Below are 25,614 nucleotides of genomic sequence, written 5' to 3' on the forward strand. Positions count from 1 at the left end.
CTATAAGATGTTGTTATGGAATTAGGCTTTATAGGATGGGCTCCAACCATTGTGTGAATTATAGTATTCTAGAATAGCAGAGACCAGGAGGTGTCTGAGGCAAAGTAGGCTTTATTTTATATAAGCGACAGTTTCTAGGTGGTAATTAGAATCCTAACCCTGAACGATCTATAGCAATGGTTTATGAAGCTTTTGAATGCAACATAGTTGAGGAGCTATTTGATAAGGATACTGTTTGGCTTTTAACAACAACAAAAATAAATCAAAAATGGGTGAGCAGAGACAGTTGAAGTCAGACCCCACAACAGAAAAACACAAGCAGCCTACTAATTTTCAAGAACTCATTCCAACTGACTAATAGGTTCTCCTATTATTGTGGGAACTTAGGGATGACAGTGAAAAGTGAGGTCCTAGTTTTTCCATCTGACAAAGGGTCCCAAGAGTTTGTGGACCCGTTCTATATCTGCTTCCCTGTCTCATTGCATATAATTGAGATGGATATGCTTAGCAAAACCTCCTGGCCAGTGGAAAAGGAATCATTATGGTACAAAAAGTCTAGTCAAAATCCCTAAAACTATCCCCATTAGCCACAATAGTGAATCAGAAACAATAATACACTTTGGGGGAATCCCTGAGTGGCTCAGTGGTTTAGCACCTGCCTTTGGCCCAGGGCGCTATCCTGGGGTCCCGGGATCGAGTCCTGCATCGGGCTCTCAGCATGGAGCCTGCCTCCCCCTCTGCCTGTGTCTCTGCCTCTCTCTCTCTCTCTCTCTCTCTCTCTCTCTGTGTGTGTGTCCATCATGAATAAATAAATAAATAAATAAATCTTTAAAAAATAATAATACACTTTGGGTGAAATTATAAATATTGGTTCAAAGTAGTAAAATGACAGTTTCCACTCTATCCCCATTCATCACACCAAGATGGCTTTTTTAAAAAAAATGAATGGATCATGGGGCTGATAATAAATTATCACTAATTAAAGCAAACAATAGGTAAGTTGCAGCTGCTGTGCTCTATATATGGTGGTAGCTTCTGCCAGAGGTCAACATTGCTTCTGGCGCTTGTTATGCAACTCTTGATCTAGAACTGGAATCAGCAATATTTCTTCATAAAGGGCAACTCAGTAAAAATTTTAGACTTACAGGCCATATGTTCTATGTCACAATTACTCAACTCTGTCATTACAGCACAAAATGATCCTTGCACAATATGTAAATAAATGGATGTGACTATGTTCCAATAAAACATCACTTATAAAAATAGATTTGGGTTCAGATTTGGGCCATGGGCCACAGTTTGCCAAATGTTGATCCAGAGAATATTATTTTTCTATCAGGAAGGATGTTCATCTTTACTTGAGCAAGAAATCAAGCCATATTCACTATCTTTTTTAGGGCTATTTTAACTCCCCTATTCTCTATTTAAAAAAAATAACTATATTGACTCTTTGGGTACGTTCCACTGGTCCATTATATTGATGACTTTATACTAATTGACCTGGTGAGTAGGAATTATCAAGAACAGAATGGATCGCCTAGTAACACACAGGTGTGGGTGAGGTGAGAAACCCTACAGTAAACAGAACTCTGCCTCATCAATGAAATTTTTGGAGGGTGGGTGAGAAACCCTACAGTAAACAGAACTCTGCCCCATCAATGAAATTTTTGGAGGTCCAATGATCTTGGAATGAGGGGACATTCACTATATGCTAAAAGACAAGTTACTAGATTCTTACCACAATGAAAAAGATACGTGATACTGTTTTTTAGGTTTGGACATAGCATATAATATTCTCTGTAATACTTCTTCAAGTCATGTATCAGGTGACTTCATAGGTGGAGAAGGTTCTTCATCAGATTTAGGATGAAGTACAAGCACTCAGATTCTGGGACCATATGATTCAGAAACCCAAAACTAACCCATATTAGATATGCATGCTATGTGGAATTTCGTGTATGTCTCAAATGAAGTTGAAGTGAAGATCTCAAGGAGAAAACTACTCATATTAAAAGGAGCTTCTGGGGATGCCCTGGTGGCTCAGTGGTTGAGTGTCTGCCTTTGGCTCAGGGTATGATCCTGGAGTCCCAGGATGAAGTCCTGCATTGAGCTTCCTGCATGGAAGCCTCTTCTCCCTCTGTCTATGTCTCTGTCTCTCTCTCTGTGTCTCTCATGAATAAATAAATAAAATCTTTAAAAAAAATAAAAGGAGCTTCTGGTATGCTACTTTTTAGTAAGGACTATGTGTCTGACTATGGAATGCCAAGTTGTAAAAAAAACTAGAGTTGTCAGTATAATCTAGATACTATCACATCCACTAAGACATAATTTGAGTGTACATAATAGAATTCCTCTGTATGATGGGAATGGGATATCCGTAATAAACCTAATTTGATCCAAAAGACACACATTTATTACCTGAATAGGTGACTACGTAAACCTCTCGCCTATTCCTGTTACACAATTGGCTCTCTCTCAAGTCATACACCCTGATGGTCTTGTTGATGTTCCCTATTCAACTGAAAGAAAAGAAAAAAAAAATCCTAAATCTAGTTTACAGATGGGTTACCTTGATATCTGAGGGAGAGCCAGAAATGAGCATTCTCACACATTTGAATGGAAATAGCTCCATTCAAAGATTCAAAGGACATAATGAGGACAAATCTTCCCAGCGATAAGAACTTTGAGCAACACACTTGATCATATCCTTTTAGGGAAGAAGTGGTTGAGATAAAGGCATATATGGGTTGTTCAGCAATGGCAAATGATTTGGTTAGTTGGTTAGGGGACTAGAAGGAACAAGATTGAAAGATTTAATGAAAAAGTTGTAATAAAGAGAAATGTGGATGGGACTATGTGAATGGACCTTAAATGTGAATATTTTTATGTTCCATGTCAATGTCCACGAGAGAACATGCACTGCAGAGGAGATACTGAAGAACACGAGAGATAAGATGATTTGTCCAGTAGATGTCAGTCAGCGTCTATCCTTTGCTAGCCCCTTGCTTGCATGATTAGCCAATGAGCAAGACAGCTATGATGGCAAGGACAAAGGCTATGAATGAGCATAAAAGTAGGGACACACTTTCGCCAAGGCTATAAAAGTTATAGACATTGCTGAACATCTGAACTTTCAACAGCACAGAACCACTGGCTAGCATGCTGCACACACCAAACCTCTTATATCATGAAGGGAACAATGTTCCTTTCAATGCAATTGAAACTTACTTTGGAACAATATTTTTCTTCCTTGCACCGATACTACTATCCAAGTCTTTGACAGATTCACTATTATGGTATATACTATATATGTAGCCTTAGACCCAAGGAAGTCATTTTATAGCAATAGAGAGTAACAATAAATATGTGCCCATAAGATTCACCAGTCTTATCATATAGCACATGACCCATAATTTCACATCCTGAATTTTAGAATGAACACTCAAAGTTTAAGATAACAGCTAGGAGGAGAAATTCTGCTGGGTTGGAGCAATCTCTTAGAGAATGTGGTATAAACATTGAGTCAGTGGCAAATAGATGGCATTGTGTGTCCAGGAGCTAGAGCACATACAACCAAGAACCTTGGGACAGAGTAGGAATGGCTCTTATTGCCATTCTCAGTGATCTCTTTGGAGAATTTTAATTTACTCTCCATGGAACTTTAGTCTCTAAAATTGTCTGGACTGGTTTCATCAATGGGACTGTAGTTTGCTTCACTAATGTTTAGTTTAAGATTTTTAAGAGATTGTAGCTGCCATCATCCTTGAATACCAGTAATTAAGTATTTTCATAAAGTATTTAAGAAATGCTTGGGATTAACAGCAGCAGTACTGCTTATATTTTATCTCATGTCCCCTTGATATACCTGAGTTCACCTAAAATTGTAGTTTCTGACAAGAATGCATCAGGGATAGAGATGTTTCAAGAACAATCTTCTGCTGAAGATGGAAGTATAGGCGTAAAGCCTAAGGTATCCTTTAGGGAAAACCCAACATAAGTTATATATCTCAAAATATGTAACGTATAAGTTAAATATATGTAATAATGTGAATATATGTTCATGTATATATGTATATACATATGTAAAATATATGGTATATATGAATACATATAGTAATACGAATATGTATATATTAAATACACATAACACAAAACCAGTTATATGACTTTATAAGGATACTGAGTACATTGTTTCTCCTCACAGACAGATCTTGCCCAGCAGTCTTGTAGGCTAAGACAATATGTGAGTCATCCTCTGATCCTAGCAATAGGAAACATACTAAAACCATTCTAACTCATAATGAATATAGACACAATATAATTAGATCAGCAAATCAAGCAGAGAATTCAAGGTCTAAATGGAAGACAATTAAAATGGTCCTCATTATTCACGCTGAGAAACTGATCTTGGACAGCACATGCATTGCAAGAATTGTTATGAGATAAAAGGGCAAATAGCCTGCACAGTCTGACCAATAGCACATTCCCCAACATGTTCTTGGAAAAGCTTGTAGGAGAAGAATTAAACCTACAGAATTAAACAGTGGAAAAATGGTTCCTTTTGCTGCAGCAAGAAAATCATTGGTTTATAAGTTTAGAAATGTATAGAGAAGGCTTATTAGGCACCAGGAATAATCTAGATGCCTGAAATAATGTGTGAAATACAAGACACCATCACTTTAAATTTTCTTCTTCTATTCATATGGATGTCAAGGGTCAGAGCTAAAGCCTGAAACTTCAGTTATCAAATTCTCAACATTTAAAATTAATTACAAATAATTCTTAATAAATCAAATGTTGAAAATATATTCTTAAGATAGAGATAAAATAAATGCTGATAGAAATAGTTCAGAAAAGTCAAGCAAAATAATTTAAATATGTAATATTTTCAAGTTATTTTAACCCAGTTTAATATGGAATTAAATGTTTTGATTTACTTCACTTTGCTTTACTTTGCTCAATCCAGTGTTGTTTCTTTTTTCTTTCAATTCCTTTGCTATCACCACCATGTTTAATAAATAATCTGTTCTGTTACATATTTTTATTAACTTAAGCTTATTTAAATTTTTTGTTGTTGTTATTTGGCCCTTAGTACTTTCATTTGGTGACAGGTATTGAGTGCCTGAAGGTGGGAGTGGAAAGAGATTTAGATGAGTAACTTTATTTTGGTACAAACACTATAGTAAAAAGACAAAGGGAGGAAAATGAAAGAAGTACTGAAAACTGTACCTTTTCTGACCTGCTTTTTGGTTTAATTTATATCTTATGAGAATTTAGAAAATCAGACAAAATTATTCATTGGAAAAATATAAACTTTCAAAATATCATTGCACTGTAATCTCCCAATAAATTAAAGTGCAATGAATATTTTTTATTAAAACTTAGTAGTCTGCAGTAAGTAAATAGATTTTCTGGGGAAAAGTTACTGTTTTGTTTTTTATTCAACTTTTGTAGAATAAAAAATTTTCATTAATAATCTAGATATCATTTTAAGCATTGTCCACACTTGAATTTTGAGTTAATAACCATTTCCATAAATGTATCATATAATTCATATTATTTTGTTTTTCATATTGGAGAGGGATTAGATAATCTAAGAAGAGAAGTATAGAATTATTGCTGAGTATTGGGTATCCCTGGGTGGCTCAGCGGTTTGGCGCCTGCCTTTGGCCCAGGGCGCGATCCTGGAGTCCCAGGATGGAGTCCCATGTCAGGCTCCTGGCATGGAGCCTGCTTCTCCCTCCTCCTGTGTCTCTGCCTCTCTCTCCCTCTCTCTCTCTCTCTCTCTGTCTATCATAAATAAATAAATAAATCTTTAAAAAAAAAAGAATTATTGCTGAATATTAAATTTTATAAAAACTTGAAACCTTTTACTATTAAAAGCAAAGTGTCTATAAATGAAACAATTTTTACTCATAACCATGATGTCATAAATAGAATAAACAAGAGATGGTCTAGACCAATCCTTGTTTTGCAAATGAAAAAAAAAATCTGTGCTTGGGGACATTTAATGACACTAATCATTTAATCCTAACTAAGTGACAGACACTGAAGAGTAAACAAAATATTTTCTGAATTCTTTCTGCCATACTATCTTAAATGTAAGGAATGACCATGGTTTTGGATTAGATGGTAATCATATCTTTTTTTTAAAGATTATATTTACTTATTCATGAGAGACTGAAAGAGAGGCAGAGACACAGGCGAGGGAGGCTGTGGGACTCGATCTGAGGACCCTGGCATCACAATCTAAGCCAAAAGCAGATGCTCAGCCACTGAGCCACCCAGATGCCCCCAGGCAGTAACCATTTCTGATTCCAAACAGATAGGGAGAAACCTGATGGGAAAGAAACTATCCTTCTTAAGGTATAGGAGATATCCTCCTATTTCTGAAAAAGTGCTCCAAAACTCTAGACTCCTTCAAATTTGAAAAACTATCATAAAGTATTATTTAGTTTCCCTGAACATGATTTTTAAGTGATCTTAAAAGCAATCTGGAGGGGCATCTGGTGGCTCAGCCAGTTAAGCATCCCACTCTTGGTTTCCCTCAGGCCATGATCCCGTGGTCCTGGGATAGAGCCTGGCCTCAGGCTCCGTGCTCAGTGCGAGTCTCCTTCAGATTCTTTCTCCTTCTCCCTTTCCTGCCCTGCGCCTGTCCCCCCTCCACCCACCCCCACCCCCGCCCCGCCACTGCCAGCTCCTCCTTGCTTGCTCGCTCTCTAAAATAAATTAACAAAATGAAAATAAAACAATCTGTGACAAAAATTAAATGTTGAAAATGAATCATGAAGATATGAAGCAACATTACTGATTTTACATAAGAATGTAGAAATCTAGAAGTGTGAATCAATAGGTATGAAAGAAAAAAGCCCTATCTACATTAAATATTGTTAATCATCCATACTGATATGATTCTTTTTGGCTTCAAACTTCCAACACTTTATCTTAACTTGTTCCATTATTTGGTTCTCAAAAAAGGTGATACTAATTGAGAAACATAACCTGGTCTTTTCTATAATTGGACCTAGTAAAAGTAGGGCAGATGATGTCATGGATGACACAAAAACTGCTGTAATCTGCAAACCCTAAGTTTCTCAAAGGAATAAAGGCAATTTTCTTTAAGAGTCTCATTCTGAACCTAAATTTAGGTAATTTTTTTAGGGACAAATCGGTTTAGAAAATTCCCATCTATCTTTTCTCTTGGTTCCAATAAAGATTGCTCCGCAGTGAGGGTTGTTTAAACAGCCTCCTTTCCTTGGGCAGACATAAAGCTTCTCTACTTCATTTGCAAGCTCTTCCTTCAAAACCCGCCTAACACGGCTTTCTTCAAACTGTTTCTAGTGCAGCTGATGGAGACAATAACTCCCACACCCTACTCTCCTAACAATTTGGATGTCTTCTTAACTGGAAATAGTAGGGAAGCAAAAATTGAAAAGAACCTCCCAGCAAGTGAAAGAAAAACTGTTTGTTTTTTAAAAACCACAACCAAAATCAAATTAGAAAAAGCATTACTCCTATTTTCTTTTTCATATCCTCAGAAAAAAAGGACACAGCAGGTGACAGAGTAGAACCAAGGGACCATCGAACAATAAGGAACAATGAATTTAAAAAGTGGCTGTATGCGTGCCTGTGTATGCGTATGTTTATATTTGTATATATGTGTAAGCTTGTAAGTATATAATATTAAAGTGGGAAGAAACTTTAGAAATAGAAACATGTTCCCTGTATCACTATTGTAACCAAAGCCAAATTAGGTTGGATTTAATCCAATTATATTTACACATGAAACAAAAATAAAATTTTCAAACTGTTCTGAGGCAAACATGGAAGCATATAAAATGCTAAGGTGCATTGATAGTTCTGATTTCAGTGTCAATTTGGAGTTGAAGGTGCAAAGCTACAGCAGTGGTCTTAGGCTTTCCAAGGCAAATTAAAAAATAAATACGTAATACATATGCAATGAAAGATGTAAGATGATCTTTCGTAGAGCCTTATTAGATTTGCCTATGACCCATTTAAGAAGAAAAAAGTTTTAAGAATTTTTTTTAAAGATTTTATTTATTTATTCATGATAGTTACACACACAGAGAGAGAGAGAGAGAGAGAGAGAGAGAGGCAGAGACATAGGCAGACGGAGAAGCAGGCTCTATGCAGGGAGCCCGATGTGGGATTCAATCCCGGGTCTCCAGGATCACGCCCTGGGCCAAAGGCAGGTGCCAAACCGCTGCGCCACCCAGGGATCCCAAAAGTTTTAAGAATTATCAAATAATTGTTGCCTCTTCATTTTCAGAAATTCGTGTTGTTCCCTCTAAATCTCAAAACTGTAATGCACACTTCATCAAATTGTCACAGTGAAATAACTTGGCGATGTGAAGTGTTTGATAAACAATTAGAAAAATTAAGAATAATCATGGCTTTAATTAAATATATAGTTAAGAAATACTGAGCTAGGAATAAAATCCAGTAATTAGCTTTGCAATGCTTCCAAGTCAATGTATTTTTCATTCATATCTACAAATTTTAGCATGATTATGAGGCCTACACATCTATACAAAAGCATCATAGAACTTAAATATCTTTGCTATGAAAGATTTATTGTAGTGGTGTGGAGATGGTTTAAATAGGTGACAAGGATGGAAAAGTGCACCTATCCTGATCAGCACCAGGTGCTGTATGGAAGTGTGGAATCACTATATTGTATACTTGAAACTAATACTACACTGTAGGTTAGCTAACTGGAATTTGAATAAAAACTTTTAAAAAAAATAAACACTCCTTCAAGTAAAAAAAAAAAAAATTGAGTGCAATGTCTGATCTAACACTTGATCACTTTTTATAAAGCAACATCTGCCTGCTACTTTGGAAATGTTTTAAAAGTTTAAATCTCTTTACAAAAGTTGCACTAGCAAAACATTGTTTCCCTGTGAAATTCTTATAGAGAGTATGGTCCCTGAAATCATCTGGAGCTGTAGGAGGAAGATAGTTCAAAATTTCTGTCATTCATGAGCTCTTCAGTAACATCTGCCCTGAGCTAAAACCTCCCACATAGAAGTAATGGTAATAGATGAAGGGAAGGGAGTAGTAGAAAGGTCCATTGACTACCATTCAATTTACTGAAATTGCCCACTTAGAATACTTATTTAGACATTACAAGCTTCACTTTCTCAAGTGTGAAGCCTGAGTGCACCGAGCTGATGTGAGGTGTAGAGGCTATCTCCCTCCACGCTGCATTTGCAGAAAAAAAGGAGACGATGTACATTGAGTAAATAGACAAACCACATGGAGGCAGGGGCCTGTGATACACAGCGGCCGCAGGTACATTTGTACCTTTATCATGAGGACTGAGGAAGAGATGTTGGCCAAGGGAGCAAGTTAAAAGCAGACTGTCTGACTGTTTAATTTGTGTGAGCATCTGGCCCTTCCACATGTCAGAAGCCTGGCTAAAGGAATTATGTTCCTCATTGAACGTTTTCAAAGTAGCCGCATTTATTTCTTCTTACAAACATCTTCTTAAAAATAAGCTTTTAGAAAAAAAAATAATATATTTTAGGTTTTTTGGTTATGTGAGTTATCTGGAAAATTAAATACTATATCTTGATGTTCTTAAAAATAACCTTTACCTTTAACCTCCATGTAATATTTTTGAGAAATAGAAGGATTAAAATTCTCCATGTGTGATTGAATTTAGCTAAAGAATATCATTCTCTTCTTAATAGAGCATAATTTTCTAGGCTGATAGTAGCTTTTTCTTGACAATTCATAGTATTGTGAATTTGAAGGCTTCCGTCCAAAATTAAAGGGTTATTGAAACTAAAATAATTCAGTTTCCTCTCATCCAAAGTACAGGTAGACCATAAATAACAAATATCATTACCTTTGGTCACGGAGCAAAATTAATCTGGAAAAGCATAAGTGTGTAAAATACACCTTAAAATTTTTCTGTCATATAATTGTTATGCTTCTTTTGTTATGGACATAGGAAATCTATGCAGTTTCTCTTGGTTACCAAGTATTCTATAAAGTGTCTTATTCACATTTACTTTGGTTTCAGGTAACAGGTATGCACTTTGGGCTCACACAAGCAAAGAAAAAATATTGGAATATTATTCAGATCCTTGCTTTGAATCTTAAGCAAAATTGTTCTGAGTGCTCTATCCCATATTCTGTAGGCAATTCAACACCCTTACCCATATGGGAACATTTGCAGGATTTACACTGGCTTCATGTCCTTGTATCTATTTAATTCTCCATTTCCCTCCGTCTTCTCTCCACATCCCCCCACCCCATGCCTACACAGATGTTTAGCCCAATTCTTTAATCTTCTCAAAACAAACAAATAATAACAAACCTCCATAAAAGGCATTTTACGGTGTCACAGATTTGACAGAGTTCTGGGTTACATTGGGGATAAGCACACAGTAGCATGAATGGTTATAAATATTAGATGCCTCTCTTCGTAGAAGCCATTTAGTCGCACAGGCATGAAACTCAGAGTCTCTCCCTCAAGACTTTCTCACCTTTGTATTTCCCTTACTTCATTAAGCAGAATAATTGAGCTCAGTTTTTTCCACTCAGCTCTAGAGCTTACCTTTGTATACATGCACCCTGATAAAGCACATGCATCTATGATTTTCTCCCCCCTCAGTTTCTTAAATGGAAAAGAGCAATGTGATAATTGATTTTTTTTCTTTGATATCAGGGTTACTCATTATAGCCATTAGTGCTGTCTTTGAAACATTTCTGATTCTTCTCCCTTCCAGGCACATGGTAGGGTTGTATTTCCTGGTTCCTCTGTGATTAGATGAAGCAATGTGGCTGGTTCTGATCAATAAACAGTGAGTGGTGAGCAGGACTTCTGAGCAGGACCATTTAAATGCCAGCATGTGAAACCCTCTCTCTTCCCTCAGGTTGGCTCCCAACAATGCTTGTGGTATTGGCTGCCTCAGTGTACCTGAGTGGCTAGGAGGAGGAAAAACCTCTGATGACCCGTGGTAGACACGCTGAATATATAAGAAATAAACCATTTTGTCTGTACTGTTATTATAGCAAAAAGAATCTACTCTGACTTTACTCACTACTACTATGCACATGTACAAAGAAAATGTAGTTTTCTTGGTGTCTGGAACAGAGCTGACCTTCCTCAAAGCCCCCACAGGATGGGTAGCCAAAGGAAAAAATAAATAAATAAACCCGATGACTAGAGATATCTAGTACCTTGAAATTTAAACATTTTTTTTCCGGGCAGCCCGGGTGGCTCAGCAGTTTAGCACCTGCCTTCAGCCCAGGGTGTGATCCTGGAATCACAGGATCGAGTCCCTCATCGGGCTCCCTGCATGGAGCCTGCTTCTCCCTCTGCCTGTGTCTCTGCCTCTCTCTCTCTCTCTCTCAATCTCTCATGGGTAAATAAATAAAATCTGTTTTTTTTAAATTTATTATTATTATTATTTATTCATGATAGTCATAGAGAGAGGAGAGAGAGGCAGAGACACAGGCAGAGGGAGAAGCGGGCTCCATGCCAGGAGCCCGACGTGGGACTCGATCCCGGGACTCCGGGATCGCGCCCTGGGCCAAAGGCAGGCACCAAACCGCTGAGCCACCCAGGGATCCCCTAAAATCTTTTAAAAAATGAATAAATAAACATTTTCCCCCTCTGCTTAAATAGTTTATCTCAGTTAGATTCACGGACTGGGGAATTTTCTCCAGCACATGGTGATGAGAGGTTGTTGGTTGCAAATCTATACTCATTAGCTAGTGCTACTCTCTAGTCCTTGCTGGGCCCTACAAGGATGATATTTCATGTTGACCTGTTCAGTGCTTCCCCTGTGAGCAGAGAACCCCATGATGAGCAAGCTCTTGGGTACAACAAAGCTGAAGAGCTGAACTCTTCCTCCTCAGGTCTTCTCTATATATTTTCCTAAGGTCTGGGTATGATTTGGTTTTAATCTTTGCAATGGAGTCTCTCTCCAACCCGTAATTTAAGGATCAGTTGGCCTCAATAAGAACAACCTCACTCTTCTCCCAAACTTGATGGCTAGCTTCATTGACTTTGATACATTTCATATTGTTTGAAATAGATAAGAGACTCTGGGCAATCCTTTCATGTAAGCACTTCACACTACTGTTTTTTGTTTTGTTTTGTTTTGTTTCTTGATGTGGCCACCGATGGTACAGTAGGGTTATTCTGCAAGAGATTTTCCTCCCAGAGACCTCAATGTGAATGGCACAAAAGGCTCCTTGGTTTTGTCTTCTATTTCAACAAACATAATGTAACATACATCCTACTTCTGGGACTTGAGTCGAGAGACCATGATGTTTTCCCCACTTCCAGGCTCTTTCTCCCATAGTCAGCTAGGTCTGGGAGGAGTGGTCATTCCACATCTGCTTCTCATCTGATGCCATTAGTCAGTTGCATTCTTTCCCTTCTCTAGGGCTGAATTGTTAAAAGACCTGTTTATTTGTGAACATGTCTATGAAGAACATAATATAATACATGCACAGTATTATCTCCATTGCACTAATCATATAATTATACTTTATGAAGCCAAAGGAAAAAAAAGAGTCATTTGATTTTCTAAATAACATACCTGATTATTTCATGGTAACCAGGAGCAACTATACTTCCCAAAGGACTAGAACTCAAAATCATTAGAAATCTCATTTGTCTTTTTCTCTTACTCTCATATTCATTCTCCATCTCTATCTCTCTGCAAATATACTTCATTTTAATTTATTTTGCTTTCCTTCTGCAAACCTGATTTTGTCTTCACCATATATATTCTCTTACAAAAAAATCTCTTCCCAAAGTTGACAACCTCAACTTCCAAGGTGATATTAATGAAAGTCAAATAATCAATCCATGCTGAGTAGAATTGAAGAACCCCAGCTTCAAAATACAGGAATAGAAGGAATAGATTTCTCCTTGGTTTTTCTTAAGTCTTCTGTATATCTGAAAACATTAAATGTATCCAAGAACATAAAGTCATTGTGCAAAATCATGATTTCTATAATTCGGTCTGATCAATAGGGAGAAAACCCTCAAATTAAGAAATAGACCTGATCACAATTAAATAAAGAATAAATAAATAAATAAATAAATAAATAAATAAATAAATAAATAAAATCCTTACAGTAGCTTACCATCTTAATGCCTTTATTCCTTTCCTAAATGCACATAGGATTCCTTGATCAAATGGCTTGGGTATTGAAGACATCGTGTTAGTATGCCACTGCCACAAACTTTGAGGAGAAATGACCTGGAAAGCTGCTAACCAGGTAATGCAGGCCACTGCTCAAAAACAAAGCCATCAGAAGAAACTAGCTCAAAGGGCCATTCTGTTCTGCCTCTTTCCATCACTATAATGATTTGTTACCTCCATCTGTACAACACTCTTCTAAGCTGCCAGAGGAAAATGAACCTATCAGCTTCTAGTTATTAACCAAAACACATACTAATAGGCAACTTCAGTTCCATTCCTGGATTATCTGTCAAAACATAATCATCCTCATATCTTTAACTAGTTATGGGGATAGCTAATTTATTCATGTGATTTTCCTATTCCACACTATTATTTATAATTCACTCATTATTTTTTTTCTTTCATTTCTATGTCAGGCAAAAATAACTGGGGAGAGCAAAAAATATTTTCAGCTTAGGTTATTACAGTTTTGGTACTTTAACAAAAGTCAAATGCGCATCTACTAAGTAGCAGGACATTTTCTTGGCCTTATAGATACTGTTATGGACAAGTCAGGAAAGCTTCTCTCCTTTGTGAAACTTGTAGTCTGGAAAGAGGAGAATGGTCATAAAGAAACAAACAAATGGAAATTAAACTCATATTGTGATCACTTTAGGAAGAAAATAAAAACAGGGATATCATCAACAATGACTAGATGTTGAATGTGTCTTTAGTTTGTGGTGTCCAGAAAGGCCTCTATGAAGTGACTTTTGAGATGAGACTAGACAGAAAAGAATAAATCTTCATATGGCAATCTGAAGAGCAGTATACTCCAAAAAGTTGAAACAACAAAAAATATTAATATAAGTGGCGTGTTCTAGGAACCCTAAAAAGGCCAGAATTACTGTTGTACAGAAAAAAAAAGATGGCAAAGTATAATATTATTTTAAAGTAATTCACTAGTGAGTATAATAGGTTAAAATGAAGAGAGGTGCCTGGGTGGCTCAGATGGTTATGTGTTTAACTCTTGGTTCGGGTCATGTCATGATCTCATGGGTCATGAAATCAAGCTCCGTGTCTGGCTCCATGCTCAGTGGGGATTCTACTTAAGATTCTCTCCCTCTGCCCCTCCCCTAACTTGCTCTCTATCAAATAAATAAATAAATCTTAAAAAAATTGAAGAGGGGGAGACAGAAAGAAATGGGGGAGATTGAAAAGAAAGCTATCTACCATGAGTAACAGAGAACACAGAATTGCTTATTGAAAAGGGAATATCATAATACCCAAAGAAAGTAAGGAAGAAAAATATCAGTTTGAATAAATCAGGTAATGTGAGATACTCAGTTGGTTGGTCAATAGAGCAGATAAATATAAGAGTCTAGAATGCATACAAGAGATTTGGATGTACTATTTTTTTCTTAAATTATGTTTTAATTGCATGACTTTTATCATTTCTCTTCTCCCCAGTTCTCCAGGTACATTTGTAATAGCAACTATATTGAGTAATAGTACTTAAAAATCCTTAAGATAGTTATTTTCATTCCTTCCTTTACCTTTCTAGTTGCTGTTCCTTCTGTTTCTAATGCCCTCTCCATCTGTCTTTAATCATTAGCTCCAGTATATCTTTCAGGGATTAACTAAACATCACTTCTTTTATCAGTTAGCTTGCATAGCATCCAAATAACAGAAAACTCTACTTAGCTGGCTTAAATAATGACAGAATTTATTAGCTCACAAAGCTGGAAATCCAAAGGAAGGAGATATTTCTAAATGAGTTTACTCCAGTGCTTCCAGCTCGATCAATTTCTTCTTGTTTCTCTTGGCTGTAAACATCTCCATGTGTTACCCTAACCTTCGTGTTCATAGATACAAAATGGCTATGGCATTTCCTGGATCTCATTGAAGGAAGGGTCCTGCATTCAATATCTGAAACACAAAGTGTAATATTTGAGTAAGCAAGGAAGAACTGTCATTTTTGGCAGACTTTCCTGAGGAGAGTTGATTCTACACAGTTTTTTTTTTTTTAGGAAACATGGAATTCAGGAGTGAGACTGTTTGCCCACTAGTTAAGCCTTGCCTTTGGGAATATGACTCCTGAAGTGTGACTCTTCCTGACTTTCCAATGTTCTGAGGCACGGGTTGCCATTAACACGAGGAGTATTGTCTCAGATTAATTTAATAGATTAAAGCTGATTCTAGGGCAATATTGTTATAATAGCTGCAGAATAATCAGCCTTTTCTAAGAGTATGGGAACTGAAAATTTTGCATTTTATATCTACAAAATTCAACATCCAAAGAAAGAGAACAGAGTCACTTCTGGAAACTCTCCAATGAGATCATAGAATCTTCTTTCCTAGAAATTCCTACCTAGCTTAACACATTACATCTCATTGGCCAAAGTCAGATTGCATGCTTATTCTTGAATATATCTCTGTTGATTTTAAATGCTACATACTAATTAGCTAGGAAATTACTTTTTCAGGAGAAATCAACAAAGGAAAGGGAATGGTATCACTTGATTGTCCTTCCCCTGCAGCAGGGATGAATCCAATAAACAATATGGAGAAGTTGAGCTGGATGTTGAGAGATGATAATATTGCTCACCATATTCCTCTGGGAACCTTCCCTGAATCATCTGTTATTATTCTTGCAGAACATTTATACAGTTCTGGCTTCTCCCCCAGCTTTTCTGGCAAATGACTACCTACTTTCCTGACTAACAGGAGAAGGTAATAGGTAACATTTCCAAAATGTCATTGATTATTTCTCTAGGACAGAGTAAAGTAAAGCTCAATTCTTCAGAAATATTTCTCATCTGTCTAGGGTTAATCCTAAAATGTTAAATGCTAAGTTTGAACTCAACTTTTTATGTTTATAACCATAATGCATGTACATCAATGGAATCTAATTTGAGAGAGGAAAAGACAAGGATTCTCATGGAAGATCATATCTTAAGTGAGTCTTCATGGATAAGGAATTCTTAGCCGATTGGCTAAGGGTGATCTAACACTTCCATGCTGCCTTGTAGGTGAACATTGACAGTCCTACATGTGATGCTTCAGAGGAAAGCTACAAGTGTGAGCTTTATTTCATGTGAATGATCAGGAACATTCCTTTTGCCTCTATCTTTATTCATGAAATCTTTTATGTAATGGTCTTAATGGGCACAGATGTCTCTAGAACAACAAAAAAAAAAAAAAAAAAAGAAAAGAAAAAAAATGAGGAAGCAAGAAAAAGGAAATGAGTGCCAGAAATAGAAGTTAAAATGTGCCATAAACTGGTTTCATGTTCCCAACATTTTCCAGTAGCATCATGCGATGGATGCTGCAATTTGCTGCCTCTGTGCGCCTTCAGAAATGGACTCACTATTCCCCAGCTATGGAAATGCTGCCAAGAGATGACCTACTACTATCAGCTCTCTTTGTGTATTGTCTCGAATAAAGAAAACTGACTTGTCTAAAGTCATACATCTTTCCAAAGACAGCCTGCAGTCAATGATTGGCCATAGTGAGGGTCAAGTCCAGTCCATTCACCCAACTTGAAAGATTCTGAAGACCCATCTCAGCTGCGGAGTACCTTGTGAGGTCAGTGTAGGCCTCAGTTGATCTTCATTGCAGACTAACATCCCTTTATAGCCAACCTGGCTTCTTTCCTCTCCCTTCTACAGGTGTACTAGTGAGCTCCCTAATAAAAATGCTCTATGGTAATATATACCTCATAATCTAACTCCCAGGGAATCCAGCACACAAAAGTTGTTACCTGCATCAGGAGCGGTCCAAATAAACAAACATTCTGAGATGGGGTGTTAGGCTGGATTGCTTTCTATTCATCTGACAATGAAGATCAAGCCCAGGACTCCATTGTAAGGGTAACTGAGCTCCAAAGAAGTGAAACTCCCCAACCAGGCAAGTTTGCCACACTAAGATCAGAGCCCTGGTTGGGAAAGAATAAATCCTTGAAACTTGCCTAAAAATCTCTGGCTTGACCTCCTCCCCCTAATTTTTAATTTCCAGATTGCCCTGAACTATTTGAACCTAAAGAATGAGCCCACTTCTCCAAGTTAAGAGCTGGGATTCCCCATCTTTGAGACCTTATTGCAGAAAACAACTGCTTCCCTCATGAATTTCTTCCACCCATGGCTATTAGGCTAATAACTGGTGGTAAGAGCCAAACAACATGCTGATTAGAATGAGTAAAAAGAATATACCATGAAAGAATGGTAAAGGATCTTGAAAATATGATTAGTAGAGTCTGGGATAGTACATTCTGAGGTCATGGCCTGAAGGTAATGGGTAAAATACAAATTATAAATATATGAAATATAAAAATAAATAGAAAAAATATAAATTGTGTTCCTCTCCAGTTGTGTTTGAGCCTTAATGGCTGGATATAAGAAGGTAATTAAGGTTAAATGAGGCCATAGGTTGGGACCCTGATTTGACAGGATGAATGTGCTTTTATGAGTAGACACCTGAAAGCTCACTCAATCTATCTTTTCCTGTGTGTGCACAAAGTAGAGATCACACAGAGAGATGGTAGCCACCGATAAGCCAAGAGACTTCATAATGAAATCTACCTTCCTGATGCCTTGATCTTGGGCTGCTAGCCCCTGTAACTATTAAGCAATAAATTTTTGTTGTTTAAGTTACCCAGTCTGTTGTGTTATATTATGACAGACAGTTCAAACAGAATGACACAGCCACAAACTGGGTAATATGAAAAGCTGTATGTATAAAATATAAAGGAAGAAAGAGCTCTGCAGGAAATTTAGATTGTGGTACAAACAGCTCTGTGCTTGGTGCCATTTGACATATAAGACTAATGTTTTGGAGCTATTGATGGTGAGGGAAGATGCTGTGTAGGAGTGCAACCTACATAGGCCAGAAAGTAGAGGTGAACTGCACCTGTTAGGCCTGCCTAAATTTTTGAGTTGGTAAATCCAATAGAAAATGCCTCTGACTGGAAGTTTTGGCTTCCTGGTAATTGAGTTTCCTGTTCAGACACTCTATCCATGCCAGGACCCAAGACCCAGTGAAACAGACACTGATTTTCAAAAAGTATATAATTCTCCATTTTAGTTCATATTGCCTTGCTCCAGAACACTAGGGATCTGCATTATGATTCCCTAACTGGTCACTGCATAAGCCCTATACAGCGTATACCTTCCAGATCCTTCTCCAGAATGAAAAAGATATTCCCCTATTTGCTGGAAGTCCTGCCAAAGGACAGCTGTCACTGTGCTCTCTGGATCGCCTTAGATGAAGAAAGAGGCCTTTCTAAATTCATGCCTCCATCCAAAAGCATTCTTCATTAAATAACTGATAAACATGAGAAAGGGAACAGCCTAGAGCCTGGCCATAACACCAGACAATTCTGAATCCCACTTCTGATGTCCCTGTGGGGATTAATGGAAGCCTTTATTAGGATGACTTCAGAGTTGAATATCTCTGTAGTTCCACCTCCTTTCTCCCTTCCACAGTGTTGATCCCCAAAGCACTCCTTAATAACTCCTATATACTAATCTCTACCTCAGACTTTACTTCCCAGGAAGCCTATCCTATAACCAGGTACACAATCAATAAAAATGATTATGTGAGTTACATTTGTCGTTATGTCATTAAAGATTCATGCCATACCCCATTTTATCTCTGTAAAATCAAAGAAAAAATTAAGTTTTGTATGCAATTGCATTGCAGTGATAGAATAACTACTTTTTAAGTGCTTATTATCTGTGAAATTGACTTTTAAAATAGTCTGACAGGTTTAACCATCAAATAATATTACAATTAGTATTGTACAGAATATTTTCTCCTTTGCTTTTAGTACCCATGGGAGCAAATTCATTAATAAATATATTTTGATTTCCAGAAAGATTGAACTAATAATAATTTGAATAGTTACATCTTTAAAAAAAAGATTAAAAAAAGTGGGGGGCAGCCCCAGTGGCTCAGCGGTTTGGCGTCGCCTTCAGCCTGGGGTGTGATCCTGGAGACCTGGGATCAAGTCTATGTCAGGCTCCCTGCATGGAGCCTGCTTCTCCCTCTGCCTCTCTCTCTCTCTCTCTCTCTATGTCTCTCATGAATAAATAAATAAAATCTTAAAAAAAAGATTTAAAAATAATTTGAATACTTGCAAATGAGGTCCTAAAAAAGACCGTTTTCCTTAAAAGTTAGACAAAGAACAAATATTAATCCAAGGTTGTTTTTCTTTCATGCAGTTCTCCTCACTTTTCTCACTGTCTGGTAGTAAAAGCATAACACTCATAGATGTCCTAATATCACTGTTGGAGGTATTTTTAAAGGGTCTTTGTAAATATGTGTCTTCTTAGAGTCCTAGACTCAAAGTAAACATTTAGGCACAAAGAAGAAAGAAAGAGAAAGGAAAGAAAGAAAGAAAGAAAGAAAGAAAGAAAGAAAGAAGAAAGAAAAGAAAGAAAGTCTAAAATTGACTAATATTTCTTAAATATGACTGATAATGGACTCAACACACTAACCCCTAAATATGAAAGCTTGTGCAGGCACTGATTTTGTTAGTGAAGTTAACTTTTACGCTTACCTCTCGAAAGCATTTGCATGCCAAATTCAGAAACTCTATTTGCATATTGCACTGAAGATTAACTAAGGCTTGCCATAGCTCTGAAAAGCAGAAGAGAGAACAAATCATTAATATCATTAGCTTAATGTATTGTTTATGACAATTCCAAAGAAGGGGAATATAAAAAAACTGGAAACCTCGAGAACAGAAATTAGAAAGAAGTGTTTGTTTTTGAACAGAAGAAAATTTGTTTAATAGTTTACTAGTTCAAGTAGCACAGGAAAACAACCAAGGTAATTCAAATAGTAAGTAGGCGTTATTTGGGGAGAACCAGAACATTTAAAGGAATGAATCTTGATGATCACATTACTCCTGCTCTTTCTAAATGGTGCTATAACCGCGTATGTTTTATATACTTGTTGGAAAAGACTTTTAAACATTAATTTGTGCTGTAGTAAAATTATGTTATGTAAAGTACTTTAAATGCTGAAGTTTAGTGTGATTAAGCAATGCCCAAACTATTGTGATGTTCCAGAAAACTAGGGAAGTTATCTTCACTGAAAGAAACTGAGAGCTTCGGTGCTCTGCCCATGGATTATGATTTGAATTGGTGTACATAGGCTTTTGAAAAGAATTTTACGGGAAATAAATCCCACAAATTTATTTAAGAATTTTCTGTGGTATTCAGGGCCAGTTTATTTCCATGTCAACTTTTCAGGATTTATAATAAGTCACATATAATATCAGTTATCCTTTCAAAGACGTAGATCAATCTTTCATGTCTTCATTGACACACTGCTTCACGGATTTCAGACTCTTGGGAGTAAAGGGCCAACTTCACCATTTGGGTGTCCAAATCACTGATGCGTCAGTCAACATATGTGCTCCTCTGGTTTTCTTCACATCTCTAAATCATATATGACCTTCAAAGCCTTTTGAAAAACCCCATTTGCAGGAAGCATTCTAACTTTTCCTCAATTTCTTCTTGAAATTTGTATTACATTAATGTCTGTATGACACAGGTGAGCTTCTATGTTAACCTTTTTTATCATTATGTCTAATTTGTTTCCTTGAAAATGCTATAAGTAATTTTAAGACAAATGTCATGCTTTCTATCTTTGTATCTCCTGATGTACACTGGGCACAGAGTAAGGTTCCAAAATTATTTGTTTATATATTGTACAAACATTCTTCTCTCGTTTATGTGAAGTTTCAGACATCCTGAAGCTAAATAATAAATATAGTGTAACATTGGTTTCAGAAGTAGAATTTAGTGATTCATCACTTTCATATAAAACTCAGTGGTGGGATGCCTGGGTGGCTCAGTGGTTGAGCATCTGCCTTTGCCCCAGGGCGTGATGCTGGAGTTCCAGGATGGAGTCCCATATCGGGCTCCCTCTGAGGAGCCTGCTTCTCCCTCTGCCTATGTTTCTGCCTTCTCTCTGTGTCTCTCATGAATAAATAAAATCTTTAAAAAAGTAAAAAATAGAACCCAGTGGTTATCCCAACAAGTGCCCTCCTTAATGCCCATGATTCACCTAGCCCATCCCACCCACCAACCCTCCAGCAACTCTCATGATTGTTCTCTATCATTAAGAGTCTCTTATGGTTTGCCTCCCTCCCTTTTCAAATTTTCTTCCTCTCCTATTTTTATCTGTTTTATTTCTTAAATTCCACATATGAGTGAAATCATATGGTATTTGTCTTTGTTTGACTTGTTTCACACCCCCTAGCTCCATCCACATCTTTCCTTTATCTCTAAGCATCATATCCATTAGTTCTCTGAACATATTTATAATGGCCTATAGTGGCTATTTGGAAATCTTTTTCTGTTAAATCTACTCCCTGACATCTACTCCATGACATCTACTCCCTCTCATAAACAGTTTCTGTTGCCAATTTTTTTTTCCTGTATGTAGGTCACGATCTCCCATCTCTCTGCATGTATCATAATTCTTTGCCCAAAACTGGACAATTTTGATAAAACATTGTAAGCAGTTCTGGATACTGTTGCATCCCACCCCTCCAGGGAGCTTTTTTTTTTGTTGTTTTCTGTTGTTTTGTTTTATTTGTTTTGTTATTTAGTTAGGCTTTCAGTAAAATTTATTTCTCTCACAACATAGAGCCTTCATGCCACTTCTCGGAGGATGGGTCTTTAGGCATGTCTTCCTTTCCATAATTTCTCTGTTAAGCTTTCTGCCTCATTTTTTAATTACACCTACAAGTTAGAGCCCATTAATTAATGGCTGGCTATTATTTTCATCAGTGACCTTTACACACATTTACTAACAACCTGTTTCAGTTACATTAAGAAAGGCTCATTTTTGAGGTCAGTCTGAGATTTGTTCTGATCCTAGCAGGCCTCTTCTAAGCTGCCTCATTTCCTCTTTCTCTGTTCAACTAACTGACCTAAGATTTTATTTTTTAATAATTAAGAGAAGTTGCTTTTCTAGAGCACCATTAGCCTTGTACTTCCACATAATCTGTTTTAAATAACGTCAGTTCCTTGAGGAAAGCTCTAGACATATGTGTTCTTATGGATTATTTCACACTAAGCAAAACCTAGAGTCACTATTCTGTACACCTATAAAGGCAGTAGCCTTTGATCTTGGCTTGTCTCTTCTAGAATGGAACCTCTGCCAGATGAGTAAATTGGAATAAGGGCAATCAGGGCCTCAGAATTCTCAGCCTGCGTACCTACAGTGTAGCCTCCATCCTATGAATGGGGTATATGTGGAGGAAGGGAGTTCCTGACCTTTTGACCACACTCACCAAGAATTGAAGTTCTTCAGCTTGGAGGGAATAAGAAATTCTATGACTTGTCCCTTCCAGCTGAAGCATGCTAATTCCTGATTGGAAGCTAAGGGGAGAGGGAGCCCCATTTCTTAACTATACCCTCCCAGACTTGAACTTCCATCAAGCTGAACTGAGAGCTAGAAGAGGGAATGAGTTTTGACTCAAAGCCACAAAATTTTTGCTGTTTTTGTTGAGATTTAGATTTCCTTGAATCGTTTCTTAATTTGTTCTATGCACATAGAACAATTTCCCAAGAAAACAGTTTTTTTTGTTTTTGTTCTAATAGTTCTCACCAGCTTTTCATGGAGCTGCTCATGTCACTATCATGGAAGTGCAACCAAATGCAGTATGTTCATTTCCATATTTAAAATGTATAAACTGTATTTTATAACCTCCTAAGTCCATTTACCTAGTGAGTAGCAAAACTCAGATATGAATCTAAGCATTCTGCATTGTATCACTACATCATGTTGACTACCATGACAAGGATTGTGTGTGTTTCTATGTGTGTTACCTTAATAAATGAAGAATAGCATTGCTTCATTTACTTAGCATTCATTTACTCTGCAAGTCATACAGTTAGTATTATCTATGTGCCAGCCTAAGAGCTGGAAATAATAACTATTAAGATGAGCAATATCTCCATGTAGCTTATAGTACAGTAAGATTGATTGTTGACGTAATATCTATTTATCTTATCCTGAGCAAGATATTGCTGTGAGTATACTCAGTGACTGTGCAAGACCCTGACTTCGGTGTCTAGTGGATAGCTCAAATTTATCATGAGCTAAACCCTATTATCAAACATAACTTTCCCCAATTTGTTTCTACACCAGTTTCTTCATATTAACAAACGCAATCGCTGACTTCCTGGGTTCTCAAGCCATGGAAAAGGGATCATTTTGATTCATCCCTTTCCCTTACCCTTCACATCTCAATTCTTTCTTTTTTTTTTTTAGATTTTATTTATTTATTCAACACACACACACACACACACACACACGAGGCAGAAGGAAAATCAGGCCCCATGCATGGAGCCTGATGCGGGTCTCCATCCCTGACTCCAGGATCATGCCCTGGGCCAAAGGCAGGAGCTAAATCGCTAGGTACCCAAGGATCCCCTCACATCTCAATTCTTAACAAGGCATGTCAAGTTTCTCACTGAAAAATACATCTCAGGGCCATTCAGTTCCCTCCTTCACTAGCAGTTTCTCAGTCAAATATACCTCAAATTCTTAGACTGCAATGGTCTCCTAACTGGTTCCATTTTTTTCACTGTTTTGAGCATATAATTCATTTTCCACTTAGCAGCTACAGTGAAATCCCTTAAGAAAAGTTAATTTGAGGTTATAACTCCCTTCCAATGGTATTCTTTTGCCTATGTAGAAGATTATATTTTTTTTTATGTATAAGGCTGTTTATTAGTCTTTACCTACCTTTTCAGTTTTGTTTTTTACCAAGTTCTCCTATGTTTCCATGTTGATCTTCTTCTTATCTCCCAAGTATTTCAAATTTATAACTCCCATATGGCTGTATCAAATATTAATTTCCTGGAAAAACTCTTGAGTAGGTATCTACTTTATTGACTCTTCCTTAATCTCCAGTTCTTATTCCAATTCTCACAGAGCTTTTGTGAGATCAATGACTGTGATGTAAACCCCCTAATACTATTTATACCTAAAAAATAATTCTTCATATATTTTTGATATTCTCTTTCAATACACAGATCTAACTGAAATAATCTTATTTACTTATTACTTATTTATTTAATTTTATTTATTTTTTTATTTGATTTTATATTGTTGCCTCATCTTCCTGGAAAGTAATAAGGCATCTAATAATACAAATTTTAAATTTTTAAAAGAAGTAAATGAGAGATTGAATAAATGTGTAAATGAAATAGTGTTCTACAAGCTGCATGTTGAGAAATGTCTTTAAAAATATTAATTAGGATTACGCTACCTAAAATATATAATTGTTTGAACATAATGGAAGTTTATTTCTTGTTCACATTAGTTACTAAACAAATGTTCCTGACCAGTTTTAATCCAAGTGATCTAAAGAGATTTTCAGGGATCTAGAGTCCCTCCATCTTAGGAACATATGACTTCCAAGATTATCAAAATTGTCTCTAGCAAGTCAGTGGAAGAAGAAGGAACATGTAGAGAAACTGGACCTTTATCTTTGTTTTGATCCAGAGTTAACAAACTTCACTGTGGGCATTATTCATAGGTTAACCCTTAGACACAAAGGAGGATGGAGCTGCTTCCAGCCACAACCTTGTGCTATGGGATACTCATAATTATCTTAAATTCTGGAAATCTGTCTGCCATTATTTTTTAAATGATGACTATATATATCTTAGTTATATTTTTTGTATTTTCTCTGTCAAGCATATGAATGAAATTAATATGTAGAATCCCAAACTTACTATATTATCTCGTTTGGAGAGCATACTCAGAGACATTTATAGATAACATCTGGCAAGCTTAATTCTACCATAAGTAAGACCTCAGAAGTGTGATTTGCTATGTTTACCTCATTATTTTCTTTATACTATTATTCTTTTTTTTATATATACTATTATTCTTCCTTTAATTTCTCATTTGTCCTGGTTTCTTTATTTTTTATTTATTTTTTTGTCCTGGTTTCTTTAAATGATGAAATAAAGTTCCATTCAGAACACATACAGGGGAAATAAAAATATATTAAAAACAATGTAGTAACATATGCAGCTGCATGTTTAAAGATAAATACTTTTGAAAGGTAAATCTATGAAAGAAAAATTACAGAAAAGAGGAGTTTTGGTTCTTGAGCTATTTCTAATCTCTCTTTTGTAGATTCTGTGTTGTTCTCAGTGGTGAGTCCCTTGGTCCCAAGACACTCTGGTGTGACATAACTATATCCTTATACCAGTCTTTTAGTTCTTATCTCTAATTAAGAATTTGCTCAATGTTCACTTTTTATCCTATGGTTAATTTACAGGAATGATGTTTCACTTCTCTCTAGCACTACCCAAAAAATGTCTTAAGTGCTTATAAGTTTTCACTATGGTATGCTGGATCAATAAACAGGTAAATTAACTTTTGTTTTTCTCAATTTTATCCT

This window comes from Nyctereutes procyonoides, unplaced genomic scaffold, assembly GCF_905146905.1.
Source record: "Nyctereutes procyonoides isolate TBG_1078 unplaced genomic scaffold, NYPRO_anot_genome, whole genome shotgun sequence".
Classification (NCBI taxonomy): Eukaryota; Metazoa; Chordata; class Mammalia; order Carnivora; family Canidae; genus Nyctereutes; species Nyctereutes procyonoides.